General features: G+C 48.5%; 45 non-coding genes across 45 annotated transcripts; all 45 read right to left on the bottom strand.

The window, feature by feature from the left end:
• Positions 1 to 109: 109 nt before the first annotated feature.
• Positions 110 to 228, bottom strand: LOC133853277 (5S ribosomal RNA). Its single transcript, XR_009896383.1, has one exon. It is a non-coding gene; the product is annotated as a 5S ribosomal RNA (ribosomal RNA).
• A 359-nt stretch (positions 229 to 587) lies between these two features.
• LOC133853276 (5S ribosomal RNA) lies at positions 588 to 706 on the bottom strand. Its single transcript, XR_009896382.1, has one exon. It is a non-coding gene; the product is annotated as a 5S ribosomal RNA (ribosomal RNA).
• A 359-nt stretch (positions 707 to 1,065) lies between these two features.
• Positions 1,066 to 1,184, bottom strand: LOC133853275 (5S ribosomal RNA). The gene has a single exon (XR_009896381.1). It is a non-coding gene; the product is annotated as a 5S ribosomal RNA (ribosomal RNA).
• Positions 1,185 to 1,543: 359 nt separating this feature from the next.
• LOC133853274 (5S ribosomal RNA) lies at positions 1,544 to 1,662 on the bottom strand. The gene has a single exon (XR_009896380.1). It is a non-coding gene; the product is annotated as a 5S ribosomal RNA (ribosomal RNA).
• Positions 1,663 to 2,021: 359 nt separating this feature from the next.
• Positions 2,022 to 2,140, bottom strand: LOC133853574 (5S ribosomal RNA). Its single transcript, XR_009896673.1, has one exon. It is a non-coding gene; the product is annotated as a 5S ribosomal RNA (ribosomal RNA).
• Positions 2,141 to 2,499: 359 nt separating this feature from the next.
• Positions 2,500 to 2,618, bottom strand: LOC133853273 (5S ribosomal RNA). Its single transcript, XR_009896379.1, has one exon. It is a non-coding gene; the product is annotated as a 5S ribosomal RNA (ribosomal RNA).
• A 359-nt stretch (positions 2,619 to 2,977) lies between these two features.
• On the bottom strand, positions 2,978 to 3,096 carry LOC133853272 (5S ribosomal RNA). The gene has a single exon (XR_009896378.1). It is a non-coding gene; the product is annotated as a 5S ribosomal RNA (ribosomal RNA).
• Positions 3,097 to 3,455: 359 nt separating this feature from the next.
• LOC133853435 (5S ribosomal RNA) lies at positions 3,456 to 3,574 on the bottom strand. The gene has a single exon (XR_009896536.1). It is a non-coding gene; the product is annotated as a 5S ribosomal RNA (ribosomal RNA).
• A 359-nt stretch (positions 3,575 to 3,933) lies between these two features.
• On the bottom strand, positions 3,934 to 4,052 carry LOC133853271 (5S ribosomal RNA). Its single transcript, XR_009896377.1, has one exon. It is a non-coding gene; the product is annotated as a 5S ribosomal RNA (ribosomal RNA).
• A 359-nt stretch (positions 4,053 to 4,411) lies between these two features.
• On the bottom strand, positions 4,412 to 4,530 carry LOC133852808 (5S ribosomal RNA). The gene has a single exon (XR_009895993.1). It is a non-coding gene; the product is annotated as a 5S ribosomal RNA (ribosomal RNA).
• A 359-nt stretch (positions 4,531 to 4,889) lies between these two features.
• On the bottom strand, positions 4,890 to 5,008 carry LOC133853270 (5S ribosomal RNA). Its single transcript, XR_009896376.1, has one exon. It is a non-coding gene; the product is annotated as a 5S ribosomal RNA (ribosomal RNA).
• A 359-nt stretch (positions 5,009 to 5,367) lies between these two features.
• Positions 5,368 to 5,486, bottom strand: LOC133853269 (5S ribosomal RNA). Its single transcript, XR_009896375.1, has one exon. It is a non-coding gene; the product is annotated as a 5S ribosomal RNA (ribosomal RNA).
• A 359-nt stretch (positions 5,487 to 5,845) lies between these two features.
• Positions 5,846 to 5,964, bottom strand: LOC133853456 (5S ribosomal RNA). Its single transcript, XR_009896557.1, has one exon. It is a non-coding gene; the product is annotated as a 5S ribosomal RNA (ribosomal RNA).
• A 359-nt stretch (positions 5,965 to 6,323) lies between these two features.
• LOC133853267 (5S ribosomal RNA) lies at positions 6,324 to 6,442 on the bottom strand. The gene has a single exon (XR_009896373.1). It is a non-coding gene; the product is annotated as a 5S ribosomal RNA (ribosomal RNA).
• A 359-nt stretch (positions 6,443 to 6,801) lies between these two features.
• LOC133853266 (5S ribosomal RNA) lies at positions 6,802 to 6,920 on the bottom strand. Its single transcript, XR_009896372.1, has one exon. It is a non-coding gene; the product is annotated as a 5S ribosomal RNA (ribosomal RNA).
• A 359-nt stretch (positions 6,921 to 7,279) lies between these two features.
• Positions 7,280 to 7,398, bottom strand: LOC133853265 (5S ribosomal RNA). Its single transcript, XR_009896371.1, has one exon. It is a non-coding gene; the product is annotated as a 5S ribosomal RNA (ribosomal RNA).
• A 359-nt stretch (positions 7,399 to 7,757) lies between these two features.
• Positions 7,758 to 7,876, bottom strand: LOC133853264 (5S ribosomal RNA). Its single transcript, XR_009896370.1, has one exon. It is a non-coding gene; the product is annotated as a 5S ribosomal RNA (ribosomal RNA).
• Positions 7,877 to 8,235: 359 nt separating this feature from the next.
• LOC133853263 (5S ribosomal RNA) lies at positions 8,236 to 8,354 on the bottom strand. Its single transcript, XR_009896369.1, has one exon. It is a non-coding gene; the product is annotated as a 5S ribosomal RNA (ribosomal RNA).
• A 359-nt stretch (positions 8,355 to 8,713) lies between these two features.
• On the bottom strand, positions 8,714 to 8,832 carry LOC133853262 (5S ribosomal RNA). The gene has a single exon (XR_009896368.1). It is a non-coding gene; the product is annotated as a 5S ribosomal RNA (ribosomal RNA).
• A 359-nt stretch (positions 8,833 to 9,191) lies between these two features.
• Positions 9,192 to 9,310, bottom strand: LOC133853491 (5S ribosomal RNA). The gene has a single exon (XR_009896592.1). It is a non-coding gene; the product is annotated as a 5S ribosomal RNA (ribosomal RNA).
• A 359-nt stretch (positions 9,311 to 9,669) lies between these two features.
• Positions 9,670 to 9,788, bottom strand: LOC133852807 (5S ribosomal RNA). Its single transcript, XR_009895992.1, has one exon. It is a non-coding gene; the product is annotated as a 5S ribosomal RNA (ribosomal RNA).
• Positions 9,789 to 10,147: 359 nt separating this feature from the next.
• Positions 10,148 to 10,266, bottom strand: LOC133853490 (5S ribosomal RNA). The gene has a single exon (XR_009896591.1). It is a non-coding gene; the product is annotated as a 5S ribosomal RNA (ribosomal RNA).
• A 359-nt stretch (positions 10,267 to 10,625) lies between these two features.
• On the bottom strand, positions 10,626 to 10,744 carry LOC133853489 (5S ribosomal RNA). The gene has a single exon (XR_009896590.1). It is a non-coding gene; the product is annotated as a 5S ribosomal RNA (ribosomal RNA).
• A 359-nt stretch (positions 10,745 to 11,103) lies between these two features.
• Positions 11,104 to 11,222, bottom strand: LOC133853488 (5S ribosomal RNA). The gene has a single exon (XR_009896589.1). It is a non-coding gene; the product is annotated as a 5S ribosomal RNA (ribosomal RNA).
• A 359-nt stretch (positions 11,223 to 11,581) lies between these two features.
• Positions 11,582 to 11,700, bottom strand: LOC133853261 (5S ribosomal RNA). Its single transcript, XR_009896367.1, has one exon. It is a non-coding gene; the product is annotated as a 5S ribosomal RNA (ribosomal RNA).
• A 359-nt stretch (positions 11,701 to 12,059) lies between these two features.
• On the bottom strand, positions 12,060 to 12,178 carry LOC133853381 (5S ribosomal RNA). Its single transcript, XR_009896484.1, has one exon. It is a non-coding gene; the product is annotated as a 5S ribosomal RNA (ribosomal RNA).
• A 359-nt stretch (positions 12,179 to 12,537) lies between these two features.
• LOC133853260 (5S ribosomal RNA) lies at positions 12,538 to 12,656 on the bottom strand. Its single transcript, XR_009896366.1, has one exon. It is a non-coding gene; the product is annotated as a 5S ribosomal RNA (ribosomal RNA).
• A 359-nt stretch (positions 12,657 to 13,015) lies between these two features.
• LOC133853259 (5S ribosomal RNA) lies at positions 13,016 to 13,134 on the bottom strand. Its single transcript, XR_009896365.1, has one exon. It is a non-coding gene; the product is annotated as a 5S ribosomal RNA (ribosomal RNA).
• Positions 13,135 to 13,493: 359 nt separating this feature from the next.
• Positions 13,494 to 13,612, bottom strand: LOC133853258 (5S ribosomal RNA). Its single transcript, XR_009896364.1, has one exon. It is a non-coding gene; the product is annotated as a 5S ribosomal RNA (ribosomal RNA).
• A 359-nt stretch (positions 13,613 to 13,971) lies between these two features.
• On the bottom strand, positions 13,972 to 14,090 carry LOC133853256 (5S ribosomal RNA). The gene has a single exon (XR_009896362.1). It is a non-coding gene; the product is annotated as a 5S ribosomal RNA (ribosomal RNA).
• Positions 14,091 to 14,449: 359 nt separating this feature from the next.
• Positions 14,450 to 14,568, bottom strand: LOC133853255 (5S ribosomal RNA). Its single transcript, XR_009896361.1, has one exon. It is a non-coding gene; the product is annotated as a 5S ribosomal RNA (ribosomal RNA).
• A 359-nt stretch (positions 14,569 to 14,927) lies between these two features.
• LOC133853254 (5S ribosomal RNA) lies at positions 14,928 to 15,046 on the bottom strand. Its single transcript, XR_009896360.1, has one exon. It is a non-coding gene; the product is annotated as a 5S ribosomal RNA (ribosomal RNA).
• A 359-nt stretch (positions 15,047 to 15,405) lies between these two features.
• Positions 15,406 to 15,524, bottom strand: LOC133853252 (5S ribosomal RNA). Its single transcript, XR_009896359.1, has one exon. It is a non-coding gene; the product is annotated as a 5S ribosomal RNA (ribosomal RNA).
• Positions 15,525 to 15,883: 359 nt separating this feature from the next.
• LOC133853447 (5S ribosomal RNA) lies at positions 15,884 to 16,002 on the bottom strand. Its single transcript, XR_009896548.1, has one exon. It is a non-coding gene; the product is annotated as a 5S ribosomal RNA (ribosomal RNA).
• A 359-nt stretch (positions 16,003 to 16,361) lies between these two features.
• Positions 16,362 to 16,480, bottom strand: LOC133853251 (5S ribosomal RNA). Its single transcript, XR_009896358.1, has one exon. It is a non-coding gene; the product is annotated as a 5S ribosomal RNA (ribosomal RNA).
• Positions 16,481 to 16,839: 359 nt separating this feature from the next.
• Positions 16,840 to 16,958, bottom strand: LOC133853250 (5S ribosomal RNA). The gene has a single exon (XR_009896357.1). It is a non-coding gene; the product is annotated as a 5S ribosomal RNA (ribosomal RNA).
• Positions 16,959 to 17,317: 359 nt separating this feature from the next.
• LOC133853249 (5S ribosomal RNA) lies at positions 17,318 to 17,436 on the bottom strand. The gene has a single exon (XR_009896356.1). It is a non-coding gene; the product is annotated as a 5S ribosomal RNA (ribosomal RNA).
• A 359-nt stretch (positions 17,437 to 17,795) lies between these two features.
• LOC133853481 (5S ribosomal RNA) lies at positions 17,796 to 17,914 on the bottom strand. The gene has a single exon (XR_009896582.1). It is a non-coding gene; the product is annotated as a 5S ribosomal RNA (ribosomal RNA).
• Positions 17,915 to 18,273: 359 nt separating this feature from the next.
• On the bottom strand, positions 18,274 to 18,392 carry LOC133853248 (5S ribosomal RNA). Its single transcript, XR_009896355.1, has one exon. It is a non-coding gene; the product is annotated as a 5S ribosomal RNA (ribosomal RNA).
• Positions 18,393 to 18,751: 359 nt separating this feature from the next.
• Positions 18,752 to 18,870, bottom strand: LOC133853247 (5S ribosomal RNA). Its single transcript, XR_009896354.1, has one exon. It is a non-coding gene; the product is annotated as a 5S ribosomal RNA (ribosomal RNA).
• Positions 18,871 to 19,229: 359 nt separating this feature from the next.
• On the bottom strand, positions 19,230 to 19,348 carry LOC133853246 (5S ribosomal RNA). Its single transcript, XR_009896353.1, has one exon. It is a non-coding gene; the product is annotated as a 5S ribosomal RNA (ribosomal RNA).
• A 359-nt stretch (positions 19,349 to 19,707) lies between these two features.
• On the bottom strand, positions 19,708 to 19,826 carry LOC133853545 (5S ribosomal RNA). The gene has a single exon (XR_009896645.1). It is a non-coding gene; the product is annotated as a 5S ribosomal RNA (ribosomal RNA).
• A 359-nt stretch (positions 19,827 to 20,185) lies between these two features.
• Positions 20,186 to 20,304, bottom strand: LOC133853480 (5S ribosomal RNA). The gene has a single exon (XR_009896581.1). It is a non-coding gene; the product is annotated as a 5S ribosomal RNA (ribosomal RNA).
• A 359-nt stretch (positions 20,305 to 20,663) lies between these two features.
• LOC133853477 (5S ribosomal RNA) lies at positions 20,664 to 20,782 on the bottom strand. Its single transcript, XR_009896578.1, has one exon. It is a non-coding gene; the product is annotated as a 5S ribosomal RNA (ribosomal RNA).
• A 359-nt stretch (positions 20,783 to 21,141) lies between these two features.
• On the bottom strand, positions 21,142 to 21,260 carry LOC133853244 (5S ribosomal RNA). Its single transcript, XR_009896351.1, has one exon. It is a non-coding gene; the product is annotated as a 5S ribosomal RNA (ribosomal RNA).
• Between the last annotated feature and the right edge of the window lie 41 nt (positions 21,261 to 21,301).

The raw sequence follows: 21,301 nt of genomic DNA, 5'->3' as shown, positions 1-21,301 counted from the left end.
CCGCTAGGTGGCCATCGCGTGCGCGCCGGAAAGAGCCTTCCCCTCACCGGCGCAAAAAATAAAATAATAATAAATAACGGCAAAAAAATAATTGAAAAAAGTAAAACGAGGGGTGCAACACGAGGACTTCCCAGGAGGTCACCCATCCTAGTACTACTCTCGCCCAAGCACGCTTAACTGCGGAGTTCTGATGGGATCCGGTGCATTAGTGCTGGTATGATCGCACCCGTTAGTAGAGTCACGCAAAAAACTTATAACCCTCACTCGTCTAACTGAACTGGCCCGCACAGTGATGGGATCCGGTGCTCAGACGTGTCCACGTGCCACCCAATAAATAAAACACACAATACAACGATTAAATGCAATAGAATGAGCCGAAAACTCCTTAAAAACGCTTTCAGTGTAGAGTACGCATGGAAACGGCGTGCCTGGAGGTCAAAACGATGGATTTTGAGCCCGAAAATGTGCTCACCCAGCTCCGCTAGGTGGCCATCGCGTGCGCGCCGGAATGAGCCTTCCCCTCACCGGCGCAAAAAATAAAATAATAATAAATAACGGCAAAAAAATAATTGAAAAAAGTAAAACGAGGGGTGCAACACGAGGACTTCCCAGGAGGTCACCCATCCTAGTACTACTCTCGCCCAAGCACGCTTAACTGCGGAGTTCTGATGGGATCCGGTGCATTAGTGCTGGTATGATCGCACCCGTTAGTAGAGTCACGCAAAAAACTTATAACCCTCACTCGTCTAACTGAACTGGCCCGCACAGTGATGGGATCCGGTGCTCAGACGTGTCCACGTGCCACCCAATAAATAAAACACACAATACAACGATTAAATGCAATAGAATGAGCCGAAAACTCCTTAAAAACGCTTTCAGTGTAGAGTACGCATGGAAACGGCGTGCCTGGAGGTCAAAACGATGGATTTTGAGCCCGAAAATGTGCTCACCCAGCTCCGCTAGGTGGCCATCGCGTGCGCGCCGGAATGAGCCTTCCCCTCACCGGCGCAAAAAATAAAATAATAATAAATAACGGCAAAAAAATAATTGAAAAAAGTAAAACGAGGGGTGCAACACGAGGACTTCCCAGGAGGTCACCCATCCTAGTACTACTCTCGCCCAAGCACGCTTAACTGCGGAGTTCTGATGGGATCCGGTGCATTAGTGCTGGTATGATCGCACCCGTTAGTAGAGTCACGCGAAAAACTTATAACCCTCACTCGTCTAACTGAACTGGCCCGCACAGTGATGGGATCCGGTGCTCAGACGTGTCCACGTGCCACCCAATAAATAAAACACACAATACAACGATTAAATGCAATAGAATGAGCCGAAAACTCCTTAAAAACGCTTTCAGTGTAGAGTACGCATGGAAACGGCGTGCCTGGAGGTCAAAACGATGGATTTTGAGCCCGAAAATGTGCTCACCCAGCTCCGCTAGGTGGCCATCGCGTGCGCGCCGGAATGAGCCTTCCCCTCACCGGCGCAAAAAATAAAATAATAATAAATAACGGCAAAAAAATAATTGAAAAAAGTAAAACGAGGGGTGCAACACGAGGACTTCCCAGGAGGTCACCCATCCTAGTACTACTCTCGCCCAAGCACGCTTAACTGCGGAGTTCTGATGGGATCCGGTGCATTAGTGCTGGTATGATCGCACCCGTTAGTAGAGTCACGCAAAAAACTTATAACCCTCACTCGTCTAACTGAACTGGCCCGCACAGTGATGGGATCCGGTGCTCAGACGTGTCCACGTGCCACCCAATAAATAAAACACACAATACAACGATTAAATGCAATAGAATGAGCCGAAAACTCCTTAAAAACGCTTTCAGTGTAGAGTACGCATGGAAACGGCGTGCCTGGAGGTCAAAACGATGGATTTTGAGCCCGAAAATGTGCTCACCCAGCTCCGCTAGGTGGCCATCGCGTGCGCGCCGGAATGAGCCTTCCCCTCACCGGCGCAAAAAATAAAATAATAATAAATAACGGCAAAAAAATAATTGAAAAAAGTAAAACGAGGGGTGCAACACGAGGACTTCCCAGGAGGTCACCCATCCTAGTACTACTCTCGCCCAAGCACGCTTAACTGCGGAGTTCTGATGGGATTCGGTGCATTAGTGCTGGTATGATCGCACCCGTTAGTAGAGTCACGCAAAAAACTTATAACCCTCACTCGTCTAACTGAACTGGCCCGCACAGTGATGGGATCCGGTGCTCAGACGTGTCCACGTGCCACCCAATAAATAAAACACACAATACAACGATTAAATGCAATAGAATGAGCCGAAAACTCCTTAAAAACGCTTTCAGTGTAGAGTACGCATGGAAACGGCGTGCCTGGAGGTCAAAACGATGGATTTTGAGCCCGAAAATGTGCTCACCCAGCTCCGCTAGGTGGCCATCGCGTGCGCGCCGGAAAGAGCCTTCCCCTCACCGGCGCAAAAAATAAAATAATAATAAATAACGGCAAAAAAATAATTGAAAAAAGTAAAACGAGGGGTGCAACACGAGGACTTCCCAGGAGGTCACCCATCCTAGTACTACTCTCGCCCAAGCACGCTTAACTGCGGAGTTCTGATGGGATCCGGTGCATTAGTGCTGGTATGATCGCACCCGTTAGTAGAGTCACGCAAAAAACTTATAACCCTCACTCGTCTAACTGAACTGGCCCGCACAGTGATGGGATCCGGTGCTCAGACGTGTCCACGTGCCACCCAATAAATAAAACACACAATACAACGATTAAATGCAATAGAATGAGCCGAAAACTCCTTAAAAACGCTTTCAGTGTAGAGTACGCATGGAAACGGCGTGCCTGGAGGTCAAAACGATGGATTTTGAGCCCGAAAATGTGCTCACCCAGCTCCGCTAGGTGGCCATCGCGTGCGCGCCGGAAAGTGCCTTCCCCTCACCGGCGCAAAAAATAAAATAATAATAAATAACGGCAAAAAAATAATTGAAAAAAGTAAAACGAGGGGTGCAACACGAGGACTTCCCAGGAGGTCACCCATCCTAGTACTACTCTCGCCCAAGCACGCTTAACTGCGGAGTTCTGATGGGATCCGGTGCATTAGTGCTGGTATGATCGCACCCGTTAGTAGAGTCACGCAAAAAACTTATAACCCTCACTCGTCTAACTGAACTGGCCCGCACAGTGATGGGATCCGGTGCTCAGACGTGTCCACGTGCCACCCAATAAATAAAACACACAATACAACGATTAAATGCAATAGAATGAGCCGAAAACTCCTTAAAAACGCTTTCAGTGTAGAGTACGCATGGAAACGGCGTGCCTGGAGGTCAAAACGATGGATTTTGAGCCCGAAAATGTGCTCACCCAGCTCCGCTAGGTGGCCATCGCGTGCGCGCCGGAATGAGCCTTCCCCTCACCGGCGCAAAAAATAAAATAATAATAAATAACGGCAAAAAAATAATTGAAAAAAGTAAAACGAGGGGTGCAACACGAGGACTTCCCAGGAGGTCACCCATCCTAGTACTACTCTCGCCCAAGCACGCTTGACTGCGGAGTTCTGATGGGATCCGGTGCATTAGTGCTGGTATGATCGCACCCGTTAGTAGAGTCACGCAAAAAACTTATAACCCTCACTCGTCTAACTGAACTGGCCCGCACAGTGATGGGATCCGGTGCTCAGACGTGTCCACGTGCCACCCAATAAATAAAACGCACAATACAACGATTAAATGCAATAGAATGAGCCGAAAACTCCTTAAAAACGCTTTCAGTGTAGAGTACGCATGGAAACGGCGTGCCTGGAGGTCAAAACGATGGATTTTGAGCCCGAAAATGTGCCCACCCAGCTCCGCTAGGTGGCCATCGCGTGCGCGCCGGAAAGAGCCTTCCCCTCACCGGCGCAAAAACTAAAATAATAATAAATAACGGCAAAAAAATAATTGAAAAAAGTAAAACGAGGGGTGCAACACGAGGACTTCCCAGGAGGTCACCCATCCTAGTACTACTCTCGCCCAAGCACGCTTAACTGCGGAGTTCTGATGGGATCCGGTGCATTAGTGCTGGTATGATCGCACCCGTTAGTAGAGTCACGCAAAAAACTTATAACCCTCACTCGTCTAACTGAACTGGCCCGCACAGTGATGGGATCCGGTGCTCAGACGTGTCCACGTGCCACCCAATAAATAAAACGCACAATACAACGATTAAATGCAATAGAATGAGCCGAAAACTCCTTAAAAACGCTTTCAGTGTAGAGTACGCATGGAAACGGCGTGCCTGGAGGTCAAAACGATGGATTTTGAGCCCGAAAATGTGCTCACCCAGCTCCGCTAGGTGGCCATCGCGTGCGCGCCGGAAAGAGCCTTCCCCTCACCGGCGCAAAAAATAAAATAATAATAAATAACGGCAAAAAAATAATTGAAAAAAGTAAAACGAGGGGTGCAACACGAGGACTTCCCAGGAGGTCACCCATCCTAGTACTACTCTCGCCCAATCACGCTTAACTGCGGAGTTCTGATGGGATCCGGTGCATTAGTGCTGGTATGATCGCACCCGTTAGTAGAGTCACGCAAAAAACTTATAACCCTCACTCGTCTAACTGAACTGGCCCGCACAGTCATGGGATCCGGTGCTCAGACGTGTCCACGTGCCACCCAATAAATAAAACGCACAATACAACGATTAAATGCAATAGAATGAGCCGAAAACTCCTTAAAAACGCTTTCAGTGTAGAGTACGCATGGAAACGGCGTGCCTGGAGGTCAAAACGATGGATTTTGAGCCCGAAAATGTGCTCACCCAGCTCCGCTAGGTGGCCATCGCGTGCGCGCCGGAAAGAGCCTTCCCCTCACCGGCGCAAAAAATAAAATAATAATAAATAACGGCAAAAAAATAATTGAAAAAAGTAAAACGAGGGGTGCAACACGAGGACTTCCCAGGAGGTCACCCATCCTAGTACTACTCTCGCCCAAGCACGCTTAACTGCGGAGTTCTGATGGGATCCGGTGCATTAGTGCTGGTATGATCGCACCCGTTAGTAGAGTCACGCAAAAAACTTATAACCCACACTCGTCTAACTGAACTGGCCCGCACAGTGATGGGATCCGGTGCTCAGACGTGTCCACGTGCCACCCAATAAATAAAACGCACAATACAACGATTAAATGCAATAGAATGAGCCGAAAACTCCTTAAAAACGCTTTCAGTGTAGAGTACGCATGGGAACGGCGTGCCTGGAGGTCAAAACGATGGATTTTGAGCCCGAAAATGTGCTCACCCAGCTCGGCTAGTTGGCCATCGCGTGCGCGCCGGAAAGAGCCTTCCCCTCACCGGCGCAAAAAATAAAATAATAATAAATAACGGCAAAAAAATAATTGAAAAAAGTAAAACGAGGGGTGCAACACGAGGACTTCCCAGGAGGTCACCCATCCTAGTACTACTCTCGCCCAAGCACGCTTAACTGCGGAGTTCTGATGGGATCCGGTGCATTAGTGCTGGTATGATCGCACCCGTTAGTAGAGTCACGCAAAAAACTTATAACCCTCACTCGTCTAACTGAACTGGCCCGCACAGTGATGGGATCCGGTGCTCAGACGTGTCCACGTGCCACCCAATAAATAAAACGCACAATACAACGATTAAATGCAATAGAATGAGCCGAAAACTCCTTAAAAACGCTTTCAGTGTAGAGTACGCATGGGAACGGCGTGCCTGGAGGTCAAAACGATGGATTTTGAGCCCGAAAATGTGCTCACCCAGCTCGGCTAGTTGGCCATCGCGTGCGCGCCGGAAAGAGCCTTCCCCTCACCGGCGCAAAAAATAAAATAATAATAAATAACGGCAAAAAAATAATTGAAAAAAGTAAAACGAGGGGTGCAACACGAGGACTTCCCAGGAGGTCACCCATCCTAGTACTACTCTCGCCCAAGCACGCTTAACTGCAGAGTTCTGATGGGATCCGGTGCATTAGTGCTGGTATGATCGCACCCGTTAGTAGAGTCACGCAAAATACTTATAACCCTCACTCGTCTAACTGAACTGGCCCGCACAGTGATGGGATCCGGTGCTCAGACGTGTCCACGTGCCACCCAATAAATAAAACGCACAATACAACGATTAACTGCAATAGAATGAGCCGAAAACTCCTTAAAAACGCTTTCAGTGTAGAGTACGCATGGAAACGGCGTGCCTGGAGGTCAAAACGATGGATTTTGAGCCCGAAAATGTGCTCACCCAGCTCCGCTAGGTGGCCATCGCGTGCGCGCCGGAAAGAGCCTTCCCCTCACCGGCGCAAAAAATAAAATAATAATAAATAACGGCAAAAAAATAATTGAAAAAAGTAAAACGAGGGGTGCAACACGAGGACTTCCCAGGAGGTCACCCATCCTAGTACTACTCTCGCCCAAGCACGCTTAACTGCGGAGTTCTGATGGGATCCGGTGCATTAGTGCTGGTATGATCGCACCCGTTAGTAGAGTCACGCAAAAAACTTATAACCCTCACTCGTCTAACTGAACTGGCCCGCACAGTGATGGGATCCGGTGCTCAGACGTGTCCACGTGCCACCCAATAAATAAAACGCACAATACAACGATTAAATGCAATAGAATGAGCCGAAAACTCCTTAAAAACGCTTTCAGTGTAGAGTACGCATGGAAACGGCGTGCCTGGAGGTCAAAACGATGGATTTTGAGCCCGAAAATGTGCTCACCCAGCTCCGCTAGGTGGCCATCGCGTGCGCGCCGGAAAGAGCCTTCCCCTCACCGGCGCAAAAAATAAAATAATAATAAATAACGGCAAAAAAATAATTGAAAAAAGTAAAACGAGGGGTGCAACACGAGGACTTCCCAGGAGGTCACCCATCCTAGTACTACTCTCGCCCAAGCACGCTTAACTGCGGAGTTCTGATGGGATCCGGTGCATTAGTGCTGGTATGATCGCACCCGTTAGTAGAGTCACGCAAAAAACTTATAACCCTCACTCGTCTAACTGAACTGGCCCGCACAGTGATGGGATCCGGTGCTCAGACGTGTCCACGTGCCACCCAATAAATAAAACGCACAATACAACGATTAAATGCAATAGAATGAGCCGAAAACTCCTTAAAAACGCTTTCAGTGTAGAGTACGCATGGAAACGGCGTGCCTGGGGGTCAAAACGATGGATTTTGAGCCCCAAAATGTGCTCACCCAGCTCCGCTAGGTGGCCATCGCGTGCGCGCCGGAAAGAGCCTTCCCCTCACCGGCGCAAAAAATAAAATAATAATAAATAACGGCAAAAAAATAATTGAAAAAAGTAAAACGAGGGGTGCAACACGAGGACTTCCCAGGAGGTCACCCATCCTAGTACTACTCTCGCCCAAGCACGCTTAACTGCGGAGTTCTGATGGGATCCGGTGCATTAGTGCTGGTATGATCGCACCCGTTAGTAGAGTCACGCAAAAAACTTATAACCCTCACTCGTCTAACTGAACTGGCCCGCACAGTGATGGGATCCGGTGCTCAGACGTGTCCACGTGCCACCCAATAAATAAAACGCACAATACAACGATTAAATGCAATAGAATGAGCCGAAAACTCCTTAAAAACGCTTTCAGTGTAGAGTACGCATGGAAACGGCGTGCCTGGAGGTCAAAACGATGGATTTTGAGCCCGAAAATGTGCTCACCCAGCTCCGCTAGGTGGCCATCGCGTGCGCGCCGGAATGAGCCTTCCCCTCACCGGCGCAAAAAATAAAATAATAATAAATAACGGCAAAAAAATAATTGAAAAAAGTAAAACGAGGGGTGCAACACGAGGACTTCCCAGGAGGTCACCCATCCTAGTACTACTCTCGCCCAAGCACGCTTAACTGCGGAGTTCTGATGGGATCCGGTGCATTAGTGCTGGTATGATCGCACCCGTTAGTAGAGTCACGCAAAAAACTTATAACCCTCACTCGTCTAACTGAACTGGCCCGCACAGTGATGGGATCCGGTGCTCAGACGTGTCCACGTGCCACCCAATATATAAAACGCACAATACAACGATTAACTGCAATAGAATGAGCCGAAAACTCCTTAAAAACGCTTTCAGTGTAGAGTACGCATGGAAACGGCGTGCCTGGAGGTCAAAACGATGGATTTTGAGCCCGAAAATGTGCTCACCCAGCTCCGCTAGGTGGCCATCGCGTGCGCGCCGGAAAGAGCCTTCCCCTCACCGGCGCAAAAAATAAAATAATAATAAATAACGGCAAAAAAATAATTGAAAAAAGTAAAACGAGGGGTGCAACACGAGGACTTCCCAGGAGGTCACCCATCCTAGTACTACTCTCGCCCAAGCACGCTTAACTGCGGAGTTCTGATGGGATCCGGTGCATTAGTGCTGGTATGATCGCACCCGTTAGTAGAGTCACGCAAAAAACTTATAACCCTCACTCGTCTAACTGAACTGGCCCGCACAGTGATGGGATCCGGTGCTCAGACGTGTCCACGTGCCACCCAATAAATAAAACGCACAATACAACGATTAAATGCAATAGAATGAGCCGAAAACTCCTTAAAAACGCTTTCAGTGTAGAGTACGCATGGAAACGGCGTGCCTGGAGGTCAAAACGATGGATTTTGAGCCCGAAAATGTGCTCACCCAGCTCCGCTAGGTGGCCATCGCGTGCGCGCCGGAAAGAGCCTTCCCCTCACCGGCGCAAAAAATAAAATAATAATAAATAACGGCAAAAAAATAATTGAAAAAAGTAAAACGAGGGGTGCAACACGAGGACTTCCCAGGAGGTCACCCATCCTAGTACTACTCTCGCCCAAGCACGCTTAACTGCGGAGTTCTGATGGGATCCGGTGCATTAGTGCTGGTATGATCGCACCCGTTAGTAGAGTCACGCAAAAAACTTATAACCCTCACTCGTCTAACTGAACTGGCCCGCACAGTGATGGGATCCGGTGCTCAGACGTGTCCACGTGCCACCCAATAAATAAAACGCACAATACAACGATTAAATGCAATAGAATGAGCCGAAAACTCCTTAAAAACGCTTTCAGTGTAGAGTACGCATGGAAACGGCGTGCATGGAGGTCAAAACGATGGATTTTGAGCCCGAAAATGTGCTCACCCAGCTCCGCTAGGTGGCCATCGCGTGCGCGCCGGAAAGAGCCTTCCCCTCACCGGCGCAAAAAATAAAATAATAATAAATAACGGCAAAAAAATAATTGAAAAAAGTAAAACGAGGGGTGCAACACGAGGACTTCCCAGGAGGTCACCCATCCTAGTACTACTCTCGCCCAAGCGCGCTTAACTGCGGAGTTCTGATGGGATCCGGTGCATTAGTGCTGGTATGATCGCACCCGTTAGTAGAGTCACGCAAAAAACTTATAACCCTCACTCGTCTAACTGAACTGGCCCGCACAGTGATGGGATCCGGTGCTCAGACGTGTCCACGTGCCACCCAATAAATAAAACGCACAATACAACGATTAACTGCAATAGAATGAGCCGAAAACTCCTTAAAAACGCTTTCAGTGTAGAGTACGCATGGAAACGGCGTGCCTGGAGGTCAAAACGATGGATTTTGAGCCCGAAAATGTGCTCACCCAGCTCCGCTAGGTGGCCATCGCGTGCGCGCCGGAAAGAGCCTTCCCCTCACCGGCGCAAAAAATAAAATAATAATAAATAACGGCAAAAAAATAATTGAAAAAAGTAAAACGAGGGGTGCAACACGAGGACTTCCCAGGAGGTCACCCATCCTAGTACTACTCTCGCCCAATCACGCTTAACTGCGGAGTTCTGATGGGATCCGGTGCATTAGTGCTGGTATGATCGCACCCGTTAGTAGAGTCACGCAAAAAACTTATAACCCTCACTCGTCTAACTGAACTGGCCCGCACAGTCATGGGATCCGGTGCTCAGACGTGTCCACGTGCCACCCAATAAATAAAACGCACAATACAACGATTAAATGCAATAGAATGAGCCGAAAACTCCTTAAAAACGCTTTCTGTGTAGAGTACGCATGGAAACGGCGTGCCTGGAGGTCAAAACGATGGATTTTGAGCCCGAAAATGTGCTCACCCAGCTCCGCTAGGTGGCCATCGCGTGCGCGCCGGAAAGAGCCTTCCCCTCACCGGCGCAAAAAATAAAATAATAATAAATAACGGCAAAAAAATAATTGAAAAAAGTAAAACGAGGGGTGCAACACGAGGACTTCCCAGGAGGTCACCCATCCTAGTACTACTCTCGCCCAAGCGCGCTTAACTGCGGAGTTCTGATGGGATCCGGTGCATTAGTGCTGGTATGATCGCACCCGTTAGTAGAGTCACGCAAAAAACTTATAACCCACACTCGTCTAACTGAACTGGCCCGCACAGTGATGGGATCCGGTGCTCAGACGTGTCCACGTGCCACCCAATAAATAAAACGCACAATACAACGATTAAATGCAATAGAATGAGCCGAAAACTCCTTAAAAACGCTTTCAGTGTAGAGTACGCATGGGAACGGCGTGCCTGGAGGTCAAAACGATGGATTTTGAGCCCGAAAATGTGCTCACCCAGCTCGGCTAGTTGGCCATCGCGTGCGCGCCGGAAATAGCCTTCCCCTCACCGGCGCAAAAAATAAAATAATAATAAATAACGGCAAAAAAATAATTGAAAAAAGTAAAACGAGGGGTGCAACACGAGGACTTCCCAGGAGGTCACCCATCCTAGTACTACTCTCGCCCAAGCGCGCTTAACTGCGGAGTTCTGATGGGATCCGGTGCATTAGTGCTGGTATGATCGCACCCGTTAGTAGAGTCACGCAAAAAACTTATAACCCTCACTCGTCTAACTGAACTGGCCCGCACAGTGATGGGATCCGGTGCTCAGACGTGTCCACGTGCCACCCAATAAATAAAACGCACAATACAACGATTAAATGCAATAGAATGAGCCGAAAACTCCTTAAAAACGCTTTCAGTGTAGAGTACGCATGGAAACGGCGTGCATGGAGGTCAAAACGATGGATTTTGAGCCCGAAAATGTGCTCACCCAGCTCCGCTAGGTGGCCATCGCGTGCGCGCCGGAAAGAGCCTTCCCCTCACCGGCGCAAAAAATAAAATAATAATAAATAACGGCAAAAAAATAATTGAAAAAAGTAAAACGAGGGGTGCAACACGAGGACTTCCCAGGAGGTCACCCATCCTAGTACTACTCTCGCCCAAGCGCGCTTAACTGCGGAGTTCTGATGGGATCCGGTGCATTAGTGCTGGTATGATCGCACCCGTTAGTAGAGTCACGCAAAAAACTTATAACCCTCACTCGTCTAACTGAACTGGCCCGCACAGTGATGGGATCCGGTGCTCAGACGTGTCCACGTGCCACCCAATAAATAAAACGCACAATACAACGATTAACTGCAATAGAATGAGCCGAAAACTCCTTAAAAACGCTTTCAGTGTAGAGTACGCATGGAAACGGCGTGCCTGGAGGTCAAAACGATGGATTTTGAGCCCGAAAATGTGCTCACCCAGCTCCGCTAGGTGGCCATCGCGTGCGCGCCGGAAAGAGCCTTCCCCTCACCGGCGCAAAAAATAAAATAATAATAAATAACGGCAAAAAAATAATTGAAAAAAGTAAAACGAGGGGTGCAACACGAGGACTTCCCAGGAGGTCACCCATCCTAGTACTACTCTCGCCCAAGCACGCTTAACTGCGGAGTTCTGATGGGATCCGGTGCATTAGTGCTGGTATGATCGCACCCGTTAGTAGAGTCACGCAAAAAACTTATAACCCTCACTCGTCTAACTGAACTGGCCCGCACAGTGAAGGGATCAGGTGCTCAGACGTGTCCACGTGCCACCCAATAAATAAAACGCACAATACAACGATTAAATGCAATAGAATGAGCAGAAAACTCCTTAAAAACGCTTTCAGTGTAGAGTACGCATGGAAACGGCGTGCCTGGAGGTCAAAACGATGGATTTTGAGCCCGAAAATGTGCTCACCCAGCTCCGCTAGGTGGCCATCGCGTGCGCGCCGGAAAGAGCCTTCCCCTCACCGGCGCAAAAAATAAAATAATAATAAATAACGGCAAAAAAATAATTGAAAAAAGTAAAACGAGGGGTGCAACACAAGGACTTCCCAGGAGGTCACCCATCCTAGTACTACTCTCGCCCAAGCACGCTTAACTGCGGAGTTCTGATGGGATCCGGTGCATTAGTGCTGGTATGATCGCACCCGTTAGTAGAGTCACGCAAAAAACTTATAACCCTCACTCGTCTAACTGAACTGGCCCGCACAGTGATGGGATCCGGTGCTCAGACGTGTCCACGTGCCACCCAATAAATAAAACGCACAATACAACGATTAAATGCAATAGAATGAGCCGAAAACTCCTTAAAAACGCTTTCAGTGTAGAGTACGCATGGAAACGGCGTGCCTGGAGGTCAAAACGATGGATTTTGAGCCCGAAAATGTGCTCACCCAGCTCCGCTAGGTGGCCATCGCGTGCGCGCCGGAAAGAGCCTTCCCCTCACCGGCGCAAAAAATAAAATAATAATAAATAACGGCAAAAAAATAATTGAAAAAAGTAAAACGAGGGGTGCAACACGAGGACTTCCCAGGAGGTCACCCATCCTAGTACTACTCTCGCCCAAGCACGCTTAACTGCGGAGTTCTGATGGGATCCGGTGCATTAGTGCTGGTATGATCGCACCCGTTAGTAGAGTCACGCAAAAAACTTATAACCCTCACTCGTCTAACTGAACTGGCTCGCACAGTGATGGGATCCGGTGCTCAGACGTGTCCACGTGCCACCCAATAAATAAAACGCACAATACAACGATTAAATGCAATAGAATGAGCCGAAAACTCCTTAAAAACGCTTTCAGTGTAGAGTACGCATGGAAACGGCGTGCCTGGAGGTCAAAACGATGGATTTTGAGCCCGAAAATGTGCTCACCCAGCTCCGCTAGGTGGCCATCGCGTGCGCGCCGGAAAGAGCCTTCCCCTCACCGGCGCAAAAAATAAAATAATAATAAATAACGGCAAAAAAATAATTGAAAAAAGTAAAACGAGGGGTGCAACACGAGGACTTCCCAGGAGGTCACCCATCCTAGTACTACTCTCGCCCAAGCACGCTTAACTGCGGAGTTCTGATGGGATCCGGTGCATTAGTGCTGGTATGATCGCACCCGTTAGTAGAGTCACGCAAAAAACTTATAACCCTCACTCGTCTAACTGAACTGGCCCGCACAGTGATGGGATCCGGTGCTCAGACGTGTCCACGTGCCACCCAATAAATAAAACGCACAATACAACGATTAAATGCAATAGAATGAGCCGAAAACTCCTTAAAAACGCTTTCAGTGTAGAGTACGCATGGAAACGGCGTGCCTGGAGGTCAAAACGATGGATTTTGAGCCCGAAAATGTGCTCACCCAGCTCCGCTAGGTGGCCATCGCGTGCGCGCCGGAAAGAGCCTTCCCCTCACCGGCGCAAAAAATAAAATAATAATAAATAACGGCAAAAAAATAATTGAAAAAAGTAAAACGAGGGGTGCAACACGAGGACTTCCCAGGAGGTCACCCATCCTAGTACTACTCTCGCCCAAGCACGCTTAACTGCGGAGTTCTGATGGGATCCGGTGCATTAGTGCTGGTATGATCGCACCCGTTAGTAGAGTCACGCAAAAAACTTATAACCCTCACTCGTCTAACTGAACTGGCCCGCACAGTGATGGGATCCGGTGCTCAGACGTGTCCACGTGCCACCCAATAAATAAAACGCACAATACAACGATTAAATGCAATAGAATGAGCCGAAAACTCCTTAAAAACGCTTTCAGTGTAGAGTACGCATGGAAACGGCGTGCCTGGAGGTCAAAACGATGGATTTTGAGCCCGAAAATGTGCTCACCCAGCTCCGCTAGGTGGCCATCGCGTGCGCGCCGGAAAGAGCCTTCCCCTCACCGGCGCAAAAAATAAAATAATAATAAATAACGGCAAAAAAATAATTGAAAAAAGTAAAACGAGGGGTGCAACACGAGGACTTCCCAGGAGGTCACCCATCCTAGTACTACTCTCGCCCAAGCACGCTTAACTGCGGAGTTCTGATGGGATCCGGTGCATTAGTGCTGGTATGATCGCACCCGTTAGTAGAGTCACGCAAAAAACTTATAACCCTCACTCGTCTAACTGAACTGGCCCGCACAGTGATGGGATCCGGTGCTCAGACGTGTCCACGTGCCACCGAATAAATAAAACGCACAATACAACGATTAAATGCAATAGAATGAGCCGAAAACTCCTTAAAAACGCTTTCAGTGTAGAGTACGCATGGAAACGGCGTGCCTGGAGGTCAAAACGATGGATTTTGAGCCCGAAAATGTGCTCACCCAGCTCCGCTAGGTGGCCATCGCGTGCGCGCCGGAAAGAGCCTTCCCCTCACCGGCGCAAAAAGTAAAATAATAATAAATAACGGCAAAAAAATAATTGAAAAAAGTAAAACGAGGGGTGCAACACGAGGACTTCCCAGGAGGTCACCCATCCTAGTACTACTCTCGCCCAAGCACGCTTAACTGCGGAGTTCTGATGGGATCCGGTGCATTAGTGCTGGTATGATCGCACCCGTTGGTAGAGTCACGCAAAAAACTTATAACCCTCACTCGTCTAACTGAACTGGCCCGCACAGTGATGGGATCCGGTGCTCAAACGTGTCCACGTGCCACCCAATAAATAAAACACACAATACAACGATTAAATGCAATAGAATGAGCCGAAAACTCCTTAAAAACGCTTTCAGTGTAGAGTACGCATGGAAACGGCGTGCCTGGAGGTCAAAACGATGGATTTTGAGCCCGAAAATGTGCTCACCCAGCTCCGCTAGGTGGCCATCGCGTGCGCGCCGGAATGAGCCTTCCCCTCACCGGCGCAAAAAATAAAATAATAATAAATAACGGCAAAAAAATAATTGAAAAAAGTAAAACGAGGGGTGCAACACGAGGACTTCCCAGGAGGTCACCCATCCTAGTACTACTCTCGCCCAAGCACGCTTAACTGCGGAGTTCTGATGGGATCCGGTGCATTAGTGCTGGTATGATCGCACCCGTTAGTAGAGTCACGCAAAAAACTTATAACCCTCACTCGTCTAACTGAACTGGCCCGCACAGTGATGGGATCCGGTGCTCAGACGTGTCCACGTGCCACCCAATAAATAAAACACACAATACAACGATTAAATGCAATAGAATGAGCCGAAAACTCCTTAAAAACGCTTTCAGTGTAGAGTACGCATGGAAACGGCGTGCCTGGAGGTCAAAACGATGGATTTTGAGCCCGAAAATGTGCTCACCCAGCTCCGCTAGGTGGCCATCGCGTGCGCGCCGGAAAGAGCCTTCCCCTCACCGGCGCAAAAAATAAAATAATAATAAATAACGGCAAAAAAATAATTGAAAAAAGTAAAACGAGGGGTGCAACACGAGGACTTCCCAGGAGGTCACCCATCCTAGTACTACTCTCGCCCAAGCACGCTTAACTGCGGAGTTCTGATGGGATCCGGTGCATTAGTGCTGGTATGATCGCACCCGTTAGTAGAGTCACGCAAAAAACTTATAACCCTCACTCGTCTAACTGAACTGGCCCGCACAGTGATGGGATCCGGTGCTCAGACGTGTCCACGTGCCACCCAATAAATAAAACGCACAATACAACGATTAAATGCAATAGAATGAGCCGAAAACTCCTTAAAAACGCTTTCAGTGTAGAGTACGCATGGAAACGGCGTGCCTGGAGGTCAAAACGATGGATTTTGAGCCCGAAAATGTGCTCACCCAGCTCCGCTAGGTGGCCATCGCGTGCGCGCCGGAAAGAGCCTTCCCCTCACCGGCGCAAAAAATAAAATAATAATAAATAACGGCAAAAAAATAATTGAAAAAAGTAAAACGAGGGGTGCAAAACGAGGACTTCCCAGGAGGTCACCCATCCTAGTACTACTCTCGCCCAAGCACGCTTAACTGCGGAGTTCTGATGGGATCCGGTGCATTAGTGCTGGTATGATCGCACCCGTTAGTAGAGTCACGCAAAAAACTTATAACCCTCACTCGTCTAACTGAACTGGCCCGCACAGTGATGGGATCCGGTGCTCAGACGTGTCCACGTGCCACCCAATAAATAAAACACACAATACAACGATTAAATGCAATAGAATGAGCCGAAAACTCCTTAAAAACGCTTTCAGTGTAGAGTACGCATGGAAACGGCGTGCCTGGAGGTCAAAACGATGGATTTTGAGCCCGAAAATGTGCTCACCCAGCTCCGCTAGGTGGCCATCGCGTGCGCGCCGGAAAGAGCCTTCCCCTCACCGGCGCAAAAAGTAAAATAATAATAAATAACGGCAAAAAAATAATTGAAAAAAGTAAAACGAGGGGTGCAACACGAGGACTTCCCAGGAGGTCACCCATCCTAGTACTACTCTCGCCCAAGCACGCTTAACTGCGGAGTTCTGATGGGATCCGGTGCATTAGTGCTGGTATGATCGCACCCGTTAGTAGAGTCACGCAAAAAACTTATAACCCTCACTCGTCTAACTGAACTGGCCCGCACAGTGATGGGATCCGGTGCTCAGACGTGTCCACGTGCCACCCAATAAATAAAACGCACAATACAACGATTAAATGCAATAGAATGAGCCGAAAACTCCTTAAAAACGCTTTCAGTGTAGAGTACGCATGGAAACGGCGTGCCTGGAGGTCAAAACGACGGATTTTGAGCCCGAAAATGTGCTCACCCAGCTCCGCTAGGTGGCCATCGCGTGCGCGCCGGAAAGAGCCTTCCCCTCACCGGCGCAAAAAGTAAAATAATAATAAATAACGGCAAAAAAATAATTGAAAAAAGTAAAACGAGGGGTGCAACACGAGGACTTCCCAGGAGGTCACCCATCCTAGTACTACTCTCGCCCAAGCACGCTTAACTGCGGAGTTCTGATGGGATCCGGTGCATTAGTGCTGGTATGATCGCACCCGTTAGTAGAGTCACGCAAAAAACTTATAACCCTCACTCGTCTAACTGAACTGGCCCGCACAGTGATGGGATCCGGTGCTCAGACGTGTCCACGTGCCACCCAATAAATAAAACACACAATACAACGATTAAATGCAATAGAATGAGCCGAAAACTCCTTAAAAACGCTTTCAGTGTAGAGTACGCATGGAAACGGCGTGCCTGGAGGTCAAAACGATGGATTTTGAGCCCGAAAATGTGCTCACCCAGCTCCGCTAGGTGGCCATCGCGTGCGCGCCGGAAAGAGCCTTCCCCTCACCGGCGCAAAAAATAAAATAATAATAAATAACGGCAAAAAAATAATTGAAAAAAGTAAAACGAGGGGTGCAACACGAGGACTTCCCAGGAGGTCACCCATCCTAGTACTACTCTCGCCCAAGCACGCTTAACTGCGGAGTTCTGATGGGATCCGGTGCATTAGTGCTGGTATGATCGCACCCGTTGGTAGAGTCACGCAAAAAACTTATAACCCTCACTCGTCTAACTGAACTGGCCCGCACAGTGATGGGATCCGGTGCTCAGACGTGTCCACGTGCCACCCAATAAATAAAACGTACAATACAACGATTAAATGCAATAGAATGAGCCGAAAACTCCTTAAAAACGCTTTCAGTGTAGAGTACGCATGGAAACGGCGTGCCTGGAGGTCAAAACGATGGATTTTGAGCCCGAAAATGTGCTCACCCAGCTCCGCTAGGTGGCCATCGCGTGCGCGCCGGAAAGAGCCTTCCCCTCACCGGCGCAAAAAATAAAATAATAATAAATAACGGCAAAAAAATAATTGAAAAAAGTAAAACGAGGGGTGCAACACGAGGACTTCCCAGGAGGTCACCCATCCTAGTACTACTCTCGCCCAAGCACGCTTAACTGCGAAGTTCTGATGGGATCCGGTGCATTAGTGCTGGTATGATCGCACCCGTTAGTAGAGTCACGCAAAAAACTTATAACCCTCACTCGTCTAACTGAACTGGCCCGCACAGTGATGGGATCCGGTGCTCAGACGTGTCCACGTGCCACCCAATAAATAAAACGCACAATACAACGATTAAATGCAATAGAATGAGCCGAAAACTCCTTAAAAACGTTTTCAGTGTAGAGTACGCATGGAAACGGCGTGCCTGGAGGTCAAAACGATGGATTTTGAGCCCGAAAATGTGCTCACCCAGCTCCGCTAGGTGGCCATCGCGTGCGCGCCGGAAAGAGCCTTCCCCTCACCGGCGCAAAAAATAAAATAATAATAAATAACGGCAAAAAAATAATTGAAAAAAGTAAAACGAGGGGTGCAACACGAGGACTTCCCAGGAGGTCACCCATCCTAGTACTACTCTCGCCCAAGCACGCTTAACTGCGGAGTTCTGATGGGATCCGGTGCATTAGTGCTGGTATGATCGCACCCGTTAGTAGAGTCACGCAAAAAACTTATAACCCTCACTCGTCTAACTGAACTGGCCCGCACAGTGATGGGATCCGGTGCTCAGACGTGTCCACGTGCCACCCAATAAATAAAACGCACAATACAACGATTAAATGCAATAGAATGAGCCGAAAACTCCTTAAAAACGCTTTCAGTGTAGAGTACGCATGGAAACGGCGTGCCTGGAGGTCAAAACGATGGATTTTGAGCCCGAAAATGTGCTCACCCAGCTCCGCTAGGTGGCCATCGCGTGCGCGCCGGAAAGAGCCTTCCCCTCACCGGCGCAAAAAATAAAATAATAATAAATAACGGCAAAAAAATAATTGAAAAAAGTAAAACGAGGGGTGCAACACGAGGACTTCCCAGGAGGTCACCCATCCTAGTACTACTCTCGCCCAAGCACGCTTAACTGCGGAGTTCTGATGGGATCCGGTGCATTAGTGCTGGTATGATCGCACCCGTTAGTAGAGTCACGCAAAAAACTTATAACCCTAACTCGTCTAACTGAACTGGCCCGCACAGTGATGGGATCCGGTGCTCAGACGTGTCCACGTGCCACCCAATAAATAAAACGCACAATACAACGATTAAATGCAATAGAATGAGCCGAAAACTCCTTAAAAACGCTTTCAGTGTAGAGTACGCATGGAAACGGCGTGCCTGGAGGTCAAAACGATGGATTTTGAGCCCGAAAATGTGCTCACCCAGCTCCGCTAGGTGGCCATCGCGTGCGCGCCGGAATGAGCCTTCCCCTCACCGGCGCAAAAAATAAAATAATAATAAATAACGGCAAAAAAATAATTGAAAAAAGTAAAACGAGGGGTGCAACACGAGGACTTCCCAGGAGGTCACCCATCCTAGTACTACTCTCGCCCAAGCACGCTTAACTGCGGAGTTCTGATGGGATCCGGTGCATTAGTGCTGGTATGATCGCACCCGTTAGTAGAGTCACGCAAAAAACTTATAACCCTCACTCGTCTAACTGAACTGGCCCGCACAGTGATGGGATCCGGTGCTCAGACGTGTCCACGTGCCACCCAATAAATAAAACGCACAATACAACGATTAAATGCAATAGAATGAGCCGAAAACTCCTTAAAAACGCTTTCAGTGTAGAGTACGCATGGAAACGGCGTGCCTGGAGGTCAAAACGATGGATTTTGAGCCCGAAAATGTGCTCACCCAGCTCCGCTAGGTGGCCATCGCGTGCGCGCCGAAATGAGCCTTCCCCTCACCGGCGCAAAAAATAAAATAATAATAAATAACGGCAAAAAAATAATTGAAAAAAGTAAAACGAGGGGTGCAACACGAGGACTTCCCAGGAGGTCACCCATCCTAGTACTACTCTCGCCCAAGCACGCTTAACTGCAGAGTTCTGATGGGATCCGGTACATTAGTGCTGGTATGATCGCACCCGTTGGTAGAGTCACGCAAAAAACTTATAACCCTCACTCGTCTAACTGAACTGGCCCGCACAGTGATGGGATCCGGTGCTCAGACGTGTCCACGTGCCACCCAATAAATAAAACACACAATACAACGATTAAATGCAATAGAATGAGCCGAAAACTCCTTAAAAACGCTTTCAGTGTAGAGTACGCATGGAAACGGCGTGCCTGGAGGTCAAAACGATGGATTTTGAGCCCGAAAATGTGCTCACCCAGCTCCGCTAGGTGGCCATCGCGTGCGCGCCGGAATGAGCCTTCCCCTCACCGGCGCAAAAAATAAAATAATAATAAATAACGGCAAAAAAATAATTGAAAAAAGTAAAACGAGGGGTGCAACACGAGGACTTCCCAGGAGGTCACCCATCCTAGTACTACTCTCGCCCAAGCACGCTTAACTGCGAAGTTCTGATGGGATCCGGTGCATTAGTGCTGGTATGATCGCACCCGTTAGTAGAGTCACGCAAAAAACTTATAACCCTCACTCGTCTAACTGAACTGGCCCGCACAGTGATGGGATCCGGTGCTCAGACGTGTCCACGTGCCACCCAATAAATAAAACGCACAATACAACGATTAAATGCAATAGAATGAGCCGAAAACTCCTTAAAAACGCTTTCAGTGTAGAGTACGCATGGAAACGGCGTGCCTGGAGGTCAAAACGATGGATTTTGAGCCCGAAAATGTGCTCACCCAGCTCCGCTAGGTGGCCATCGCGTGCGCGCCGGAAAGAGCCTTCCCCTCACCGGCGCAAAAAATAAAATAATAATAAATAACGGCAAAAAAATAATTGAAAAAAGTAAAACGAGGGGTGCAACACGAGGACTTCCCAGGAGGTCACCCATCCTAGTACTACTCTCGCCCAAGCACGCTTAACTGCGGAGTTCTGATGGGATCCGGTGCATTAGTGCTGGTATGATAGCACCCGTTAGTAGAGTCACGCAAAAAACTTATAACCCTCACTCGTCTAACTGAACTGGCCCGCACAGTGATGGGATCCGGTGCTCAGACGTGTCCACGTGCCACCCAATAAATAAAACACACAATACAACGATTAAATGCAATAGAATGAGCCGAAAACTCCTTAAAAACGCTTTCAGTGTAGAGTACGCATGGAAACGGCGTGCCTGGAGGTCAAAACGATGGATTTTGAGCCCGAAAATGTGCTCACCCAGCTCCGCTAGGTGGCCATCGCGTGCGCGCCGGAAAGAGCCTTCCCCTCACCGGCGCAAAAAATAAAATAATAATAAATAACGGCAAAAAAATAATTGAAAAAAGTAAAACGAGGGGTGCAACACGAGGACTTCCCAGGAGGTCACCCATCCTAGTACTACTCTCGCCCAAGCACGCTTAACTGCGGAGTTCTGATGGGATCCGGTGCATTAGTGCTGGTATGATCGCACCCGTTAGTAGAGTCACGCAAAAAACTTATAACCCTAACTCGTC

The sequence above is a fragment of the Alnus glutinosa genome, chromosome 12 (assembly GCF_958979055.1).
Source record: "Alnus glutinosa chromosome 12, dhAlnGlut1.1, whole genome shotgun sequence".
NCBI lineage: Eukaryota > Viridiplantae > Streptophyta > Magnoliopsida > Fagales > Betulaceae > Alnus > Alnus glutinosa.
This window is presented reverse-complemented; position numbering and strand designations above follow the sequence as displayed.